At 38.5% G+C, this 17647-nt stretch overlaps 1 protein-coding gene and 1 long non-coding RNA gene across 3 annotated transcripts in view; one reads left to right on the top strand and one right to left on the bottom strand.

Moving 5' to 3' along the window:
- The window catches only part of LOC102993987 (uncharacterized), a 94345-nt gene extending 82309 nt beyond the window's left edge, over positions 1 to 12036 (bottom strand). Inside the window, exon 1 of one of the 2 annotated variants that reach the window (XR_003683576.1) lies at positions 11975 to 12036. This is a non-coding gene — a long non-coding RNA (uncharacterized lncRNA). The remainder of the gene's footprint in view (positions 1 to 11974) is intronic. The other variant, XR_008619657.1, reaches the window with a different exon arrangement.
- Positions 12037 to 12162: 126 nt separating this feature from the next.
- The window catches only part of SC5D (sterol-C5-desaturase), a 12710-nt gene continuing 7225 nt past the window's right edge, over positions 12163 to 17647 (top strand). Inside the window, exon 1 of the mRNA XM_007116374.4 lies at positions 12163 to 12264. The gene's annotated coding sequence lies outside the window, so the exon portion shown is untranslated. The remainder of the gene's footprint in view (positions 12265 to 17647) is intronic.

The raw sequence follows: 17647 nt of genomic DNA, 5'->3' as shown, positions 1-17647 counted from the left end.
ATGTGGAATCTAAAATATGACACAAATGAACTTATGTATGAAACAGAAACAGACTCAGACATAGAGAACAGACTTGTTGCCAAATAGCGGTGGGAGGGTTGGATTGGGAGTTTGGGACTAGCAGATGCAAACTATTATATATAGAATGGATAAACAACAAGGTCCTATTGTATAGCACAGGAAACTATACTCAATATCCTGTAATAAACTATAGTGGAAAAGAATATGAAAAAGACTATATATATACATATATATATATATATATATATATATATATATAAAACTGAATCACTTTGCTGTACACCAGAAACTAATACAACATTGTAAATCAACTATACTTCAATTTTAAAAAAAGAAAAAAAAAACTGAGCAACGTATCATTTGAAACAGCATAAAAATCAAATACCTAGGAATAAATTGAACAAAAGATGTATATCAAAAGATGTCATTAAGACGAACAAAATTCAAGCTACAGTTTGGGAGAAGATACCTGCAATACATACAATTGAAAAAGTATATATCCAGAATATATAAAGTTTGGCTACCAAGTAATTTTTTTAATGTAGACAATTCAGTAGGTAAATATGGGGGTGAAATGTCAGAAGAGGCACATCAAAAAAGTAGATATTCAAATGGCCAATAAACATGAAAACATTAGTCAATGAGGCAGTTTAAATTAAAACCAGTATCTGTGTAAAATACCATTATATACCCAAAGAATAGTTATAATTTAACAAACTGATAGTATCCCATATTGGGTACCGCAGAAGAATCTGGAGCAACTGACACTTTTATATGCTACTGTTGTTGGCACAAGGATAGACAAATGGATACCCCTGGAGGAAATGTAAATTGCTACAAACATTGAAAACTTGTTTGACAGTAATGTACTCAAGCCAAACATATATAAACTCTAAGATCCAGCTATTTACTCCTACAGATATACAAAATAGAAATGCATACTTACATGTATCAAAGATGTATGTAAGAAAGTCCTTGACAACATTATTTGTAAGAGTGCAAACTGAAAACAACCTAAATGTTTATCAGCGGTGTAATGGATAAATAAATAGGATATAGTCATGTGATGGACTACTATGCAGAAAAGAAAATAAAGGATTGCTACACTGACAATTTGCGTAAACCCACAAACATACTATCAAATAAACGACACAAAAGACAGAATAGGAACAGAATTATTCTAATCACGTAAACTTCAAAAACAGGCAAAACAAATCTATAATATTAGAAATCAGGATGGTGACTACCTTTGGTTAGGAAGGACTGTAACTCGGAGGGGGCACGAGGAGGGTTCTGGGGTGCTGGTAGTGTCCTCTTTTTTATCTGGGTGATGGTAACATGTGTGTGTTAATTTTGTGATCGTTCCTCAAGATGTACATTTGCAGTTTCTATGTTTTCATCTGTATGTATGCTATATGTCAATAATAGTTTATTTTAAACAATGACAAGTGCTATAACAGGCATATAAGATATGCATGGTGTGTATTGAGGAAGACAGAAGGGAGTGACCTAAAAGGCATGTTTTATGAGTTGAACTGAGTTCCAAAAAAAGAGAGGTGGAGTCCTAACTCCTAGTATTTCAGAATGTGACCTTATTTGGAAATAGGGTTGCTGTAGATAAATGTTAACTATTGATAAAATGAGGTCATGCTGGAGTAGGGCGGGTGCTTAATTCCATATGACTACTGTCCTTAATAAGAAAAGGGGAATTGAGGCAGACACAAGAGAGAGCACCATGTAATACCAGAGGCAGACAGTGGAGTGAGGCAACTGCAAGGCAAGCAACACCCAGGATTGATGGCCACCACCCGAAGCTAGAAGAGGCATGGAAGGCTCTTCCCTAAAGGTTTCAGAGGGAGCATGGCCCTGCCAGAACCTTGATTGTGGACTTCTAGCCTCCAGAACTGTCAGACAATAAATTTCTATTGTTTTAAGCTACTCAATGCGTGGTACTTTGTTAGGGCAGCTGCTGAAAATGAATACAGTATGTATTAGTGTTCTATTTTTACTAGGAGGCAATTGAAGTTCAATGTCACTGAACGAGGGACCAGACTAAAAATTAGCTCTGGCATTTAAAGTCCATTGGTGACAAGCAAAGCAGTGAGTAAATAAAAGATGTTTGGGGAAAAAAAAACCCAGCTCTCTGACATTTGGACCAGCCATTCCATGTTCTTTCCCTTACCCAACATTTTCTAAAGCAAAGATTTTGGAAATAGTTTTCTCAGTAGAGAAAAATGCCAGTAAATAAAATGCCAGCCTCTTTCATCAGAAAGATGACTTTCATTCTGTTTCTGATTATTTGGTGACCTAGGTATCTGGGTAAACTTTTTCACGAAAATATCTCTCCCCACCTCCCACTCCTCAGCTCCAGCCCCAGGGGACTCCAAAGGAAAGAAACACACTCAGGTGAATGCAGCAAAGGGAGGGAATCACTGGTGAGAATTTAGAACTGAACACCAGCTCTCAGGCCAAATCCTTGTCATCTTGGTGGTATTAAACACTTCAAAATGAGAGTTGAAATTAGAGTGATCTTGGATTAGCAGAATCCCCAGAAGCCTGACAGAAGCAAATTAAATTCCCCCATGGAGAAATTCATCTCAGACCTCAAAGAATTCCAACAAATAGAACTCACGCAGCCCATCCTCCTTCTGTCTCGTTTATAAAACGATGCTCGGCTTTAGCCACAATATAGTCCCATTTTCTCATCCCAGAACATGCTACATGCTTTGATTTGTCACCCATTGCAGAGGCAGCTCCTCTGACCTTCTAGTCACATCTATCACCTGACCACGGGTGACTCCCATTTCTCTTTAAAGTCTTAACTTAAGCTGTGAAGCTGCTTTGAGTTCCTTAGACAAAGTCAATATTCTCTCTGCGCTCCAATTCTATTTAGTCAAATTTTGTATTTACGATTCAAATTTCCTCAGGCCTCACCAGTCCACGGTTATGAACGCCAACACCTCAACATGAATAGTTCAAAACAGATTATTTGTTCCTTTACCGTAGGTCTCACTCAAAGTCTCCCTTAGTTATTTCTGGGAATTTATGGGTGTGATGTTATGTTCTGCTGTGGCATGGCCTAGAAGGCGTTTGTTTACCTATCATTTGCTTTTCCATGTCCATGTGAATTGCCTTCCTCTCCTTTGCAGTCCTAAAACCACTACCTCTAACATCTTTTGTCTTTGGCTGAGGATGGTATTTAAGGTGAGGACTTTGGCCATTTTGGTGAGTTATTCAGATTTCCTGGGTCTCTCCCATGTGTACACGTTATTAAACTTTTGTTTGATTTTTCCCTGTTAATCTGTTTCATGTCACTTTAATTCTTAGACCAGCCAAAGGAACCTAGAAGGATAGAGGAAGATCTCTTCCTTCGCAACAGCCTCATTTTATCACCTGGTTCTGAAGCAGCATTGCTTCCATTCCCTGTAATTCACAGGGTTCTTTATGGATACTGCTCCTTCAACTACTACCTTGTTAAAAAACAAAATTCAACCTGGTAAATTTGAAGATCCAATTGGCTTACTAAACAATTCACGAATTTGGGCAGCATCTCATCTGGCCAGCTGAGAGATACTCGCAGGAGTTGTACAAAATGGAAGGTTTTTCCTTTGCTTATTTCTGAAAAAGAATTGTGTTTAGTGATTATTTTATTTTTTAATAAGTTTTTAAAAATATAAATTTATTTATTTGTTTTTATTTTTGGCTGTGTTGGGCCTTTGTTGGTGCGCGGGCTTTCTCTAGTTGTGGCGAGGGGGGGCTACTCTTCGTTGTGGTGCACGGGCTTCTTGCAGTGCCTTCTCTTGTTGTGGAGCACGGGCTCTAGGCGCACAGGCTCAGTAGTTGTGGCTCACGGGCTCTAGAGCACAGGCTCAGTAGTTGTGGCTCACGGGCTCTAGAGCACAGGCTCAGTAGTTGTGGTGCAGGGGCTTAGTTGCTCTGCGGCATGTGGGATCTTCCCAGGTCAGGGATCAAACCCATGTCCCTTGCGTTGGCAGGCGTATTCTTAACCACTGCGCCACCTGGGAAGCCCCTATTTAGTGATTATTTTAGATGGTGATATTGTAGCACTCATCCATGTGTAAATTATTTCACATAGGGAAGAGTTCTGACCTGTACCTATTATGGTTCTTATTGAAAACAAAACAGGATGTGCATTTCTGTCATGTTATGAATATATTTCTACTTTATTTTGAAACATTTGCCAAACTAATTACTATAACACTGTATAACATTAAAAATGTTCAAGGACTGCTTAGCATTAGAAGCAGACTATATCCCCAAATTCTAAAACAGCAGCAAGTGTTGTTGCTTGTATAAAGATAAATGATCATTTTTAGACTAATTTCCATAGTGCCCTGTTGGCATTAACACTACCATTGTACCCTGCTGTATGATAAACAATCTTAGACATTTATCAACTGTTGATACAAATGTTAGTCCTGTCAAATACAAATTGGCAGGTGCCAACTACCTCTACAAGGATTAAATCATGTCAGCTGCTGCAGCGGCTGACTTTCAATACCCCCCGAAAGGAGTTCAGGGTGGAGAGCAGAAATGAGGCATTCTGTGCTCTGGGAAAAACTGGCAGAACAGATCTTCAGATAGATATTTTCAGGAGATGACTTCATGAGCCCAATTCTTATATCTCCTCATATCTAGAAAAGCACTAAAATCCTTCATGGTCATGTCTGCTCCTCATGACTAGCAGTACCATCACAAGACTAGCAGAAACTTTTTGCAAAAACATATATGCTTGTTTGCATGTACTCCTGATTGAACAAAATCACGTGTATACTGACCTTCCCCCCTACCTCTTCGGAGCAGTTGCTCAGAGCTATCTGAAATGCTATCTCCCGGGCTATAGTCCTCATTTTGCCCCAAATAAAACTTAACCCACAGCTCTCACGTTGTGCATTTTTTTTAAGCTGGCAGCCCCTAACCACTTTTTATGTTTTAAATTTTTGAAATTCAAGTGTAACTGCCGTAACATAAACACTAGACTGTAAAAAAAAAACAACAAAAACAAAAAAACCAAAATGGAAGGTTTATATAGGCAGAAAGAGGGTGGGACAAGGAAGTTAAAAGAGTGGGTTTTTTCAGGCAAGGTGACCTTCCCTTAGGGGAAGGAAGAGGGGAGGGGTGGGTCTTAGGCAGATTAGCTCACCAGTGCTGACCAGGAAATTCCAGACTGATTGGTTTAAAATTCTACTCCTGGGAAGGGCTGCAACAGCAATTCCTTCTTGGTTTGCAGTTTTAGGGCAAGTGACTCAACATTAAGCCTTTTGTTTCTTTTGTAAAGAAAGAAGAACAAAGAGCATCTCTCACCACCCACATGGCAAGAAACCAATCTCTCTGAGGATAGCCAGTGAGAACCTAGCAGCTGCAAATGGCGGTGTGCGTGAGCTTAGAAGCAGAACCTTTGAGGTTGCTGACAGTCAACTGAGTGAGTTTGGAAGGGATCCTCCCCAGATACAGCCTTGAGATGACTGCAGCCCTGGCTGATACCTTGACTGTAACCTCTGAGAGATCCAGAGCCAGAGGCTCCAGCTAGGCTGCAACCAGATTCTCAACCCACAGAAATTGTGAAGCAAATGGTTACTGTTCCATGCCTTTATGTTTTGGGGTAATTTATTACAAAGTAATAGGTAACCATTACAGAAATGGAAACTCTGACTTTAGCTGAACAAATATACTACCGGAATAAAGACTATATTTCTCAACCTCCCTGATAGTTAGATGTGGTCATGTGACTGAGCTGTAGCCAACAAAATGTGAGAGGTAATGCGTGGAGTTTTTAGACTGGGTCTTTGAAAAGCTATGCATGCTTCATACCCTCTTTCCTATTTCTCTATTTAACATGGAGAAAGTTATGATAATGACAGAGCTACAAGATGGAAAAGCCTAGATTCCTGAATCACCATGTGGGGGAGGGCTACCCACTGACCAGGATCATCCATTTGACCTGTTACATGAGTGAAAAATAAATTTCCATTGTGTCTCAGTCATTATAATTTGAGGGTTTATTTGCTACCATAGATAACTATGCTCATTTACACCTTTATGTGAAAGGAAAATAAACTTTTCTCTGGAGTAAATCGCTAATATTTTGGGTGTCTGTCACATGAAGCCTAGCTTACATTCTTATCAATATGTATACCTTAAGAATTTTATTTTTAAACTAAATATTTATTCCCCAGTCATTAAACCCTTTCTTTTGAGTATGGTTCTTCTGACTGGAGTTCTGAGTAGTCTTTCTTGTATAGACTGTACCTCTAGTACTTTGCATTGGATTTCCAGTTTCATTTTGTTCAAAGTGGAGACAAATAAAGACTCTTGCAAAGCAGATTGAATGCAGACTACTACTAGATTTGAAGGCTTTTAAACAATTCTCTAGTCTCCTCATCAGTGAATTCGGTACAGTTGCAGAATACAAAATTAATATACAGAAATCTGTTGCATCTCTATACACTAACAACAAACTATCAGAAAGAGAAATTAAGGAAACAATCCCATTTACAACCACATCAAAAAGCATAAAACATCTAGGAATAAATCTAACTAATGAGGTAAAAGACCTGTACTTGGCAAACTATACTATGCTGATGAAAGAAACTGAAGATGACACAAACAGATGGAAAGATATACTGTGTTCATGGATTAGAAGAATTAATATTGTAGTATTAATAATACTACTCAAGGTAATCTACAAATTCAATGCAATCTCTATCAAAATACTAATGGCATTTTTCAAAGAACTAGAACAAATAATTTTAAAATTTGTGTCGAAACACAAAAGAGCCCAAATAGCCAAAACAATCTTGAGAAAAAAGAACAGAGCTGGAGGTATCATGCTCCTTGACTTCAGGCTATACCACAAAGCTACAGTAATCAAAACCATATAATACTGGCACAAAAACAGACACATAGATCAATGGAACAGAATAGAGAGCCCAGAAATAAACCCACACACCAGTGGTCAATTAATATATCACAAAGGAGGAGAGAACATACAATGGAGGAAAGACAGCCTCTTCAATAAGTGGTGCTGGGAAAGCTGGACAGCTACATGTAAAAGAATGAAATTAGAGCATTCTCTAACACTATATACAAAAATAAACTCAAAATGGATTAAATCCCTAAATGTAAGACCAGAAACCATAAAACTCCTAGAAGAAAACATTGTTAGAACACTCTTTGACATAAATCGTAGCAATATTTTTTTGGATCTGTCTCCTAAGGCAAAGGAGACAAAAGCAGAAATAAACAAACAGGACCTAATTAAACTTAAAAGATTTTGCACAGCAAAGGAAACCATCAATAAAATGAAAAGAAAACCTGAATGGGAGAAAATATTTGCAAATGATACAACCAATAAGGAGTTAATATCCAAAATATATATACAGCTCAAACAACTCAATATCAAAAAACAAACAACCTGGTTAAAAAAAGAACAGAAGACACTGAATAGACATTTTTCCCAAAAAGGCATACAGATGGCCAACAGGCACATGAAAAGATGCTTAACATTGCTAATCATCAGAGAAATGCAAATCAAAACCACAGTGAGATATCACCTCACACCTGTCAGAATGGCTATCATCAAAAAGACCACAAATAACAAATGTTGGCAAGGATGTAGAGAAAGGGAACGCTTGTGCACTGCTGGCGGGAATGTAAAATGGTGCAGCCACTTGGAAACCAGTATGGAGTTTCCTCAAAAAACTAAAAATAGAACCACCATACCATCCAGCAATTCTACTCCTGGGTATAAATCTGAAGAAAACAAAAACACTAATTAGAAAAAAATACATGAATCCCAATGTTCACAGCAGCATTATTTACAACAGCCAAGATATGGAAGCAGTCTAAGTGTCCATCAACAGATGAATGGATAAAGAAGATATGATACACACACACACACACACACACACACACACACACACACACACACACAATGGAATACTACTCAGCCATAAAAAAAAGAAATTTTCCCATTTGCAACAACATGGATGGACCTGAAGGGTATTATGCTTAATGAAATAAGTCAGAAAAAGACAAATATTGTATGTTATCACTTATATATGGACTCTAAAAAATAAAACAAACTAGTGGATATCACAAAAAAGAAACAGACTGTTATAGGGAACAAACTAGTGGTTACCAATGGGGAGAAGAAAGAGGGGCAAGATAGCGGTATGGAATTAAGAAGTACAAACTACTATGTACAAAATAAAGAACCTACAGGGATATATTGTACAGCACAGGTAATATAGCCAATATTTCTCATAACTTTAAATGGGGTATAATCTATAAAAATTTTGAATCATCATGTTGTATACCTGAAGCTAATATAATAATATTGGGGCTCTTGCATGTTACCACTACACCAGCAGTGCTGATGTAAACCACTATAATATTATAAATCAACTGCATCTCAATTTAAAAAAAAAAAGAATTGACACAAGGGTTAGAATTAGCAAACAAGAATATTAAAGTAGTCATTATAACTATAACAGACACACACACACACACACACACACACACACAAAAGAAAGGTAAAGTAGAGACATGGAAGATAAACAGTGCTGCCCAACAGAATTTTCAATGATGATGGAAATGTTCGATTCCTACAGGATCCAGTATGATAGCCAAGAGCCACAAGTGGCCAGTGAGCCCTCGAAATCTGCCTAGTGCAACTGAGGAACCGAATTTGTTATTTTTTAACTTATTTAAATTTAACCACACATAGCTAGCCTCTACCATATTTGACATCACAACACTAGAAGGTCTAGGAAAAAAATATCATCATAGGGAGGCTCTCAGGGGAATAATGGTTCCTTTTCTTCTTAGATTAGGATGATTAAATCTTATCAAAACTAAGCTTGCACAACCAAAAGTAAACTTAACGTCACTGACTTTACTTCTTCAGCAATCATTCTATCCATGTTTTTGTACTAAACAACTCTATACATATGCTTACTGCTGCTAATATTACTGTAATTGTTGTTGCTGCCGCTGTTCTTCTTCCTTTACACCTTCTTCTTGGACAAAAGAAAGGTAAAGTAGAGACATGGAAGATAAACAGTGCTGCCCAACAGAATTTTCAATGATGATGGAAATGTTCGATTCCTACAGGATCCAGTATGATAGCCAAGAGCCACAAGTGGCCAGTGAGCCCTCGAAATCTGCCTAGTGCAACTGAGGAACCGAATTTGTTATTTTTTAACTTATTTAAATTTAACCACACATAGCTAGCCTCTACCATATTTGACATCACAACACTAGAAGGTCTAGGAAAAAAATATCATCATAGGGAGGCTCTCAGGGGAATAATGGTTCCTTTTCTTCTTAGATTAGGATGATTAAATCTTATCAAAACTAAGCTTGCACAACCAAAAGTAAACTTAACGTCACTGACTTTACTTCTTCAGCAATCATTCTATCCATGTTTTTGTACTAAACAACTCTATACATATGCTTACTGCTGCTAATATTACTGTAATTGTTGTTGCTGCCGCTGTTCTTCTTCCTTTACACCTTCTTCTTGGGCATAAGGGATACCACAGTGCAGAAATATGAGAAGCCATGGTACTTATTATCCTAAGCATTCCAGAGCTTTCAATATGCTCTGCAGTAGTACTTCACAGAGCATTGAGTACAAAGGTCTTTTCTTAGCAGGCATGCAAGAAATGCTTTTGACAATAAAAATCTGAGAAGACAACACCTGAGAAAAAGATTGACTCAATAAGTAACTCTCTAGTTTCAGTTTCTAATTAGGCAAAAACATTTCAGTAAAAAACCGAAATTGAGGCATGCTCTCCACTGTGGACAACAGAAGTCAGAGGGAAAAAAAATGTACAAGAAATGTCTTCCTAATATGATGAGATATTTCAGATACACAAAAGATATATGTTCTGTGTATCTGATGCTAAAAATTATGAGGCACTAGAATTCCTATTATGGGAGATAATTTTTTTAAGGTCTAAATTTAGTTAATTTTAGTATTAATTTCTTGTCAACAGTTCTGGGTTACTTATAATTAATGTGATTCTATGCATATAATGTATATATTTATTGTTTAAATTGAAGTACAGTTGATGTACAATATTATATGTTATAGGTGTACAATATTGTGATTCGTGATTTTTAAAGGTTATACTTCATTTATAGTTATTATAAATATTGGCTATATTCCTTGCATTGTACAATATATACTTGTAGCTTATTTTATACATAATAGTTTATACCTCTCAATCCCCTACATGGGAGATCATTTTTAAATATTTCATCAAAAAACCACTCTGGAATGTTTACCTTAACTATTAGTAAAGGAAATAGCAGTAGTATGATCAGAAAACCAACAAGTATTTTACTGAGGAGGGGGAGATAAATACTTAATGTAAAATTTAAACATGCCTGGATAATGTGACACAGACACTTCTAAAATTGAGAAGGAAATATACAACAAAATGCACATCTCTTTAAAAATTTCTCTAGACTTTTACAACCACCTGACCCACACCCAATTCGATGTGTATTTTATTAGCATTCATCCTTATCTGGTCTTTCTGAAGCATTCTTCTTAGTTTTCATAGGAACAACAATTCTTTTTCTTGGCAGACTCAAATTTTATCAATTTATGTAATTTAATTTCCCAATCTTTCATAAATCTATTAATTTATGTAACAATTTCCCAATCTTTCAAGAGAAGTCTGTTATTTTTTTAAATCTGAAGTTAATTCAAGTAAAGGGGATAAATATACTTGTAGACTAACCAACCACACAGGTGAGATTTACCCTACAGAAATCACAAATCAGGAAACTTGGTAATAGGTAAACACCTTTAAACCACATTTTAATTTTCCCCAGAAATGAACATAAAAATCTTAACCTCAAAAATTAAAGGATGAAATAGGAACAATAACAAAGGAAACAAAAGTGAAGAAATGTGAATTACAAAGTAGGAGGTAATTTTACAATATATACAAATATCAAACCATTATATTGTACATCTGAAACTAATATATGTTAATTTAAAAAAGAAAGTAGGAGGCAAGTCACAGATATTTAAAACAATACTCATATAAAGGTTTTCATGATTAGAGTCTAATAATTTCTCCCCTTACACTGCAGCACTTCAGATGATCCTATAAGGAAACAAATATTCTTTTCTAAAGTTAGTCATCTCTCACTCTACGGGATTTTCTTCTATCTATCACTCTAGAGGGAACAAAATCAAAGGACTTTCTTCGGATTTTCTTCTGATGGTCAAATTCACTAGAACTGTGGCTCCCAAACTTTATCAAACATGGGAATCAATCCAGGGTTTGTTAAACCCAGCGTCCTGGGGTCCTCCCAGAGTTTCTAATCTAGCAGGTCTGAGGTGGCTCCCAAGAACTTGTGTTTCCAGGAAACTCTAAATTTGTTGGACACTGCTGGTTGGACTTTGAGAACCACTCCTCTGAGGCTTCCAGAAAGGTTTATTTACAAGTGTGACCACTGCAATTCATATTTAGAAAAGCTAACGACAAAAATAAAAACTACACACGCGCGCAAAAGCAAACCTCTAGGAATCTACAGATACTTCCGTTTAGTCTGCATAGATCTGCTTTATCTGTACTACGAAAAGGTTTCTGGCATTTCAACACCTACCTAAACTGGTTCAGCCAAATTCTAGCCATTCAGTGTTATAGAAGAGAGCAGGCTGGGGTTGAGAAATACGTACTACCAAGTTGTCTAACAAGTATTTGCGCCTCCTTCTCTTAAGTAGAAAATGCTTCCAACATGCATTTCAAAAGAAGTATTATCGAGTTCCCTCAATGCAGAGCAAGGACTGTTTGCATAAATAACGTAAACCTGCTCCGTACAAGACTTTGAGCTACACACACCAGCGCCAGTGAAAAAGCAGAGAAACAAATACAACCTGAAACTCCACCCTCCAGCACCTTAGTACCTAAATCAGGTCCTCTCCTCCCTTCAGTCCCTGGGCACGAAGGGGGCGTGTCGGAACGCGCGGCGCCCACGTGACCCCTGAGAGCCCCTCGCGGCCAAGTCACGCGATCTGCCGTCATATCGGCTTATGCCGCCTGCCTCTGATTGGTTGGCGGCGCCGGTCGCCCCGAGCGTGGGGTCAGGCTACGCCCTTCCAGACCTTGCCTGCTTGCTGACAGACGCGGTCCAGTAGCTGGAGCAGCCGGGGCTCCGCAGGAACCGAGTCGGCAGCCGGCGGCGGACCCTCTCTAGGTAGGGATGACAGGGGGGCGGGGAAAGGAGGGAATACACCTGAGCTGGAAGCGAGAGAAGAGGAGGAAAAGGGGGTGGAGAGACTAAGGCAAGACCCAGGTGGGGAAGTTGAGAGTGCATCTGCCCCCTTCTTCAGCTTCCCTCAGGCGTTCGTTGACTGCCTCCTAGATGTAAGGCACTAGGCAGACTCTGAGGTTCTGTCTGCGAAACTTGACCTGAGGACTCCTGCGCTGACCGTTAGCAGAGACGGCCAGGTAGCCGGGTGTCCTGAAAACAACCGGCTAGGCGGCGGCTGTGATGGGGAGCGTGCGGGGCGCAGGGCACGCGCGCTGGCCGGGGCTGGCTGGAGGCTGGTTGCCGCCAGAGACCTCCAGATTAGGGGCCTCTGCCCGGACAGAGGGGGGGGTATGTCAGGGCACAGGGAGAGGTGAAAGAAACAGACATGTGGATGGGCCTGAAAAAAATGAAATGTTTGATGTTGGCTATTGGGGATCTCTTATCCAAGGCAAGTTTATCCACTGAACACTAATAAAGCATTTTGCGACGGATTTCCCTCTGTTCTTGGGGGGATTTTTTTTTTTCTTTCAAGCAGCAAAGGAATTAGGTTGAAGCAAGCCCCAGTTACTGCAGTGTAATTAGGATGGAGGGACAACAATCCACGGTTTGAGAAGAAAAGAAGGAAAGGGAAATAATCTATTAGTTTAGCATCCTAATAGGAAGAATCATGTTTGCTAGCATCCCTGTGTAACAGCAGAGCAAATTTGGAGGTGGTATAGGAGATAGTTTCCAAACTGGAAAGTTTGTGGTAGCCAAACTACCTGTCTTTATATCACCTGTAGGTGATATAACTTTATAACTACCTGTAGGTTACCTGTCTTTATATCACCATTGATTTTTTTCTTTTTAAGTTTCTAATGATAAGCACCCAAAAATAAATACATGATCCTTGCTCATTTACAGAGTGCTTTCCCATTCATTATGTAATATAATTAACATGGGATAATCAGAATTCCCCATCTGCATGCCTACACCTAGATATTACAGTGTAGTAGCTAGGAGAACAGGCTCTGGAATATACATCCCAGCTGTTACTTGTTATTTGTTACTGTTACATTAGTTAACAACTTATTTAAATATTCCTGCCTTCATTTTCCCTATCTTTAAAATGGGGGTTATAGAAGTATCTACCTCATAGAGTTGTGAGAATCAAGCGAGGTGATACATAAAAAGTGCTTTTGAAGTAATACCTGGTTTTCAATAAATGTTAGCTATTATACTAACAGTATATTGTCTATACTTTTAAAGTAAAGCAGAATGACTCAAGTCATTTTAAGCTTAATTGTGTTTTGTTGATAGCTATGTTTTAAGAAAAGGTTTCTTTGTTTCAGCCAAAGTAAAATAATGTAAGTTTCTATTTGTTAGGGGTACTTAACTTAGGGTCTGTAGAGCCCCTGACTTTAGTGGATATAAACCCCTTAAAATTATATGCAAAATGGGCTTCCCTGGTGGCGCAGTGGTTGAGAATCCGCCTGCCAATGCAGGGGACACAGGTTTGAGCCCTGGTCCCAGAAGATCCCACATGCCGTGGAGCAGCTAAGCCCATGTGCCACAACTACTGAGCCTGCGCTCTAGAGCCCACGAGCCACAACTACTGAGCCCACGCACGTCAACTACTGCAGCCTGTGTGCTCTAGGGCCTGTGTGCCGCAACTACTGAGCCCACGTGCTGCAACTACTGAAGCCCGTGCACCTAGAGCCCGTGCTCCACAACCACAACAAGAGAAGCCACCGCAATGCAAAACCCGAGCACTGCAACGAAGAGTAGCCCCCGCTCACCGCAACCAGAGAAAGCCCACGCGCAGCAACGAAGACCCAATGCAGCCAAAAAATTAAAAATTAAAAAAAAAATTCTGTGCAGAAGTATGTGAGCTTGTAGAGTCACTGAGAATTTAAAAATTTAAGGAGCTGAGGAGATACTAATGAAGAAGCAGTAGAACTTGGTTCAAGTCTGTGGATTTTGCAACCAGCCAGGGAGTGACTGAATCCCTTCTCCAGCATTTGTTTACTTGATGACTCTGGGAATTTTCTGTGTCCAGCTTTCTTATAAGACAAGAATAATACTAGCACCTGACTTTTAGGGTATATCTTCAGAGGATTAAATGAGTTAATATTTACAGTACCTCATATACAGTAAATATTGATATTAGAAATGAACAGTTATTTCTTTAAAACATCAAATGACATCTTTTTCTACTATAGGTTAAAGTGATTTTGGCCCAGCTTTGCTTCCTGTAACAGTAGTAATAATAGCTCCTATTTGTTGATGAGATAGTACCACACCACTATGTACTTCGTCTCTAAATCTTAGAACAATTCTATAAAGTAGATATGCTTTCTCCATTTCACAGATGTGGGTTTGAATATAAACTTCAAAATTGAATTGCAGTTTTGAGATCATAATTGTTAGTGATTTCAAACTTTTTTTATGTTAGATGTCAGTAATTACAGCAATATATTGTGAATATGTAATTACTACATCCCACAAACAGAATTAATTGAAACCAAAATCTGAAAACACTTAAAAACAAGTTTCATCTCACAGTATCTCAACTGCCTCCAGATGGATGGAGGTTCATTCCCTCCTGCCTTCTAGGTGCTGGTCTACTGTCACAGCAGTTATGTACAGGGCATATGCAAATCAACACAACTTGCATGGTCTTCAGTTAAAAGCAAAATTAAAGAGTTTTTTTATAATTAAGGACTGAGATCTTATTAAAGTTTTCACTTACATCGGATATTAAAGGTTGAATAAAGAAGATTCATGGTTAACGTTTGAGTCATTTTTGCCTACACGGTGCTGTCCCAAATACTATATGGAATTATGGCTGTTGGCACTATAGGTAACATGCAAGACTAGTTCACCAGCTCTTACCAACCTTTAGTGGTATAGCAATATTCTTTTAAATTGTTGGGTTCTTCTTCATTGTTTATGTTTCTGGTATTACTTTATGTACTTGACCTGCTGCTCCATCCTTTATGGCTTCAACTGTTGCGATACTACTAGGCTCCCTTTTGAACTTCAGATTCATATTTGCATGTAGTCTACTGCTTTCGCCTAGGACCCCAGATGAGCCACAGCAATTAGTCTTAAGACCCAAACTAGGGACTTCCTTGGTGGCACAGTGGTTAAGAATCCGCCAGCCAATTCATGGGACACGGGTTCGAGCCCTGGTCAGGGAAGATCCCACAGGCTGCGGAGCAACTAAGCCTGTGCGCCACAACTACTGAGCCCACGTGCCTAGAGCCCCTGCTCCACAACAGGAGAAGCCACCGCAATGAGAAGCCCGTGCACCACAATGAAGAGTAGCCCCCGCTCGCCGCAACTAAAGAAAGCCCACGCGCAGCAACGAAGACCCAACTCAGCCAAAATAAATTAATTAAATTTTTTTTTAAAAGACCCAAACTGAACCCATCATTCCTCGCACCCCCAAAGTCCCTGTTGCACCCAAGTGTGCTAGCTCCACAGTATTCGCTATTTTGATTATCATAGCATCACCATCCATTCAGGCAAGGTAAGATCTCACAATCAACATAGATTTCTTTCTTTTTTTTTAAATTGAAGTATAGTTGATATACAATGTTTTGTTAGTTTCTGGTGTACAGCAAAGTGATTTAGTTATACATATGTATATTCTTTTTCATATTCTTTTCCATTATGGTTTATTACAGGATACTGAATATAGTTCCCTGTGCTATACAGTAGGAGCTTGTTGTTTATCCATTCTATATATAATAGTTTGCATCTGCTAGTACCAAATTCCCACTAGATGTTTTCTTTCACACTCCAGTATCTAATCAGTTATCAAGTCCCATGGGCTATCTTACTTGCTAAGTCTCTGATGAATGTGTCTATTCTCACAGCTATTGCCTGAGGTCAGGCGGTCCTCTTCTCTAGGTTAGTCTACCTCAGGAGCAACCTAGTCTCCCTGCTTCTCATCAGTACGATATATTCCTAATGGGGCACATCCCTTGAACCATGAATGGACCATGACCTTTCCATGCCTTTGCAGTTGTTACTTCTACTTGAAATAGCTATTCCTAACCTTTTTTTTTTTCTGGTAATGTCCTTCAAAGCCCAAATCAAAATTCTTCACTATACAGCCTTCTGTTGTAAGCTGAGGTAGTTGTGTTGTCTTTTCTGATTTCACACAATTTGCATATATATACCTTTATTATAGCACTTGTCATATTGATGTAACTATTCATTTCTGTAGTTGCCTTACCTTGAAGGTAGATTTAGACTATATCTTTTTTTTTTTTTTTTTTTTTTTTTTTTTTTTTTGCACAATGAAGAGTAGCCCCCGCTCGCCGCAACTAAAGAAAGCCCACGCGCAGCAACGAAGACCCAACTCAGCCAAAATAAATTAATTAAATTTTTTTTTAAAAGACCCAAACTGAACCCATCATTCCTCGCACCCCCAAAGTCCCTGTTGCACCCAAGTGTGCTAGCTCCACAGTATTCGCTATTTTGATTATCATAGCATCACCATCCATTCAGGCAAGGTAAGATCTCACAATCAACATAGATTTCTTTCTTTTTTTTTAAATTGAAGTATAGTTGATATACAATGTTTTGTTAGTTTCTGGTGTACAGCAAAGTGATTTAGTTATACATATGTATATTCTTTTTCATATTCTTTTCCATTATGGTTTATTACAGGATACTGAATATAGTTCCCTGTGCTATACAGTAGGAGCTTGTTGTTTATCCATTCTATATATAATAGTTTGCATCTGCTAGTACCAAATTCCCACTAGATGTTTTCTTTCACACTCCAGTATCTAATCAGTTATCAAGTCCCATGGGCTATCTTACTTGCTAAGTCTCTGATGAATGTGTCTATTCTCACAGCTATTGCCTGAGGTCAGGCGGTCCTCTTCTCTAGGTTAGTCTACCTCAGGAGCAACCTAGTCTCCCTGCTTCTCATCAGTACGATATATTCCTAATGGGGCACATCCCTTGAACCATGAATGGACCATGACCTTTCCATGCCTTTGCAGTTGTTACTTCTACTTGAAATAGCTATTCCTAACCTTTTTTTTTTTCTGGTAATGTCCTTCAAAGCCCAAATCAAAATTCTTCACTATACAGCCTTCTGTTGTAAGCTGAGGTAGTTGTGTTGTCTTTTCTGATTTCACACAATTTGCATATATATACCTTTATTATAGCACTTGTCATATTGATGTAACTATTCATTTCTGTAGTTGCCTTACCTTGAAGGTAGATTTAGACTATATCTTTTTTTTTTTTTTTTTTTTTTTTTTTTTTTTTTTGCGGTACCCGGGCCTCTCACTGTTGTGGCCCCTCCCGTTGCGGAGCACAG

Source organism: Physeter macrocephalus, chromosome 16 (assembly GCF_002837175.3).
Source record: "Physeter macrocephalus isolate SW-GA chromosome 16, ASM283717v5, whole genome shotgun sequence".
Lineage (NCBI taxonomy): Eukaryota > Metazoa > Chordata > Mammalia > Artiodactyla > Physeteridae > Physeter > Physeter macrocephalus.
The sequence above is the reverse complement of the archived record's forward strand: the minus strand, read 5'-3'. Positions and strand labels throughout refer to the sequence as shown.